Source organism: Cicer arietinum, chromosome 3 (genome assembly GCF_000331145.2).
Source record: "Cicer arietinum cultivar CDC Frontier isolate Library 1 chromosome 3, Cicar.CDCFrontier_v2.0, whole genome shotgun sequence".
Lineage (NCBI taxonomy): Eukaryota > Viridiplantae > Streptophyta > Magnoliopsida > Fabales > Fabaceae > Cicer > Cicer arietinum.
In genome coordinates this window covers 70,117,297-70,118,336 of record NC_021162.2, presented here as the reverse complement: position 1 = coordinate 70,118,336, position 1,040 = coordinate 70,117,297, and the positions used below count along the sequence as shown (strand labels likewise).

Genomic DNA, 1,040 nt, shown 5'->3' with positions numbered 1-1,040 from the left:
AAAATTTTGATAAATATAAAAAATACTTCAAATGATGAAAATTGTTTTGAATCTAAAACACAAGTGTTGGATAGTCTTTTAAAATTTTAAATCAATTAATCGAGGATTGGTTTTAGAATTCTGATAAAAGAAAGTTCTTTCATTTACTGTTATTGACCTTTAGATAAATCACAAGGTTTAGATGAATCAAGGGGTGTAAAATAAGGAGACGGCAGCGACAGCGTACTTTTAATCCTTGGATTTGTTAATAATTTAAACCATTTTCACAAAAGATACAGTAAGTAACCAAAACAAAAGATGTGCATTCTGCTCAGCGAGAGCATACAATTTCAAACTCATCGAGCAATCTCGTATTTGCAGACGTATTATGCAAATCATCATAGCAGAATACACATCTCGGAATTTAAACAAAATCATTTTATCTAAATCAGAAGAAAATCTAATAAATTAACATAAGTTTTAACCTAAATAAAAAATAGAGAAAACGAATACGGCATCAGATAATAAGCGGAGTTGTAGTCTACACGATAAATTCGGTGTGTAGGATAAGAATTTCTTCATCATTTGCCAAATAAAAGAAGAGAACGTAAATAGGATGAACAAAATTTGCTAATCTCAATCGAAATAGATTGAAACCCTAATCAGTGTGGCTGTACTGAGTGCAGTTGGAAAAGATTTGCAATGCTCGTATTTATAGGTCTAAGAATGCTCGAATACGTTTTTTTCTTTGGGTTAAATTTGCCCTAAGAAACCGACCGATGGTATCTTATTTTAATGGGCTTTAGGGCCCAATTCCTTTTAATCCAAATGACACCAGAGATGATGCCGTAGTTATTTTCAAAAAATAAAAAACGTTTGATTGTTCCTCCTGAAGGTAGCATAACAACAATGTTATCTTCACACAAAATTATAATAATAATAATAATAATTTCAGCAAAATAAAACTCAATTTTCAATAGGGATGGAGTACTTTCATTATATTTATGAACTTTTTTATTTTAACTGCTTGGAACATGAACCTAAAAATACAGAATAACAAA

The 1,040-nt window shown here is 30.1% G+C and overlaps 1 non-coding gene across 1 annotated transcript; it reads right to left on the bottom strand.

Annotated features, from left to right (window-relative positions):
• Positions 1-489: 489 nt before the first annotated feature.
• LOC113785940 (small nucleolar RNA R16) lies at positions 490-572 on the bottom strand. Its single transcript, XR_003472121.1, has one exon. It is a non-coding gene; the product is annotated as a small nucleolar RNA R16 (small nucleolar RNA).
• Between the last annotated feature and the right edge of the window lie 468 nt (positions 573-1,040).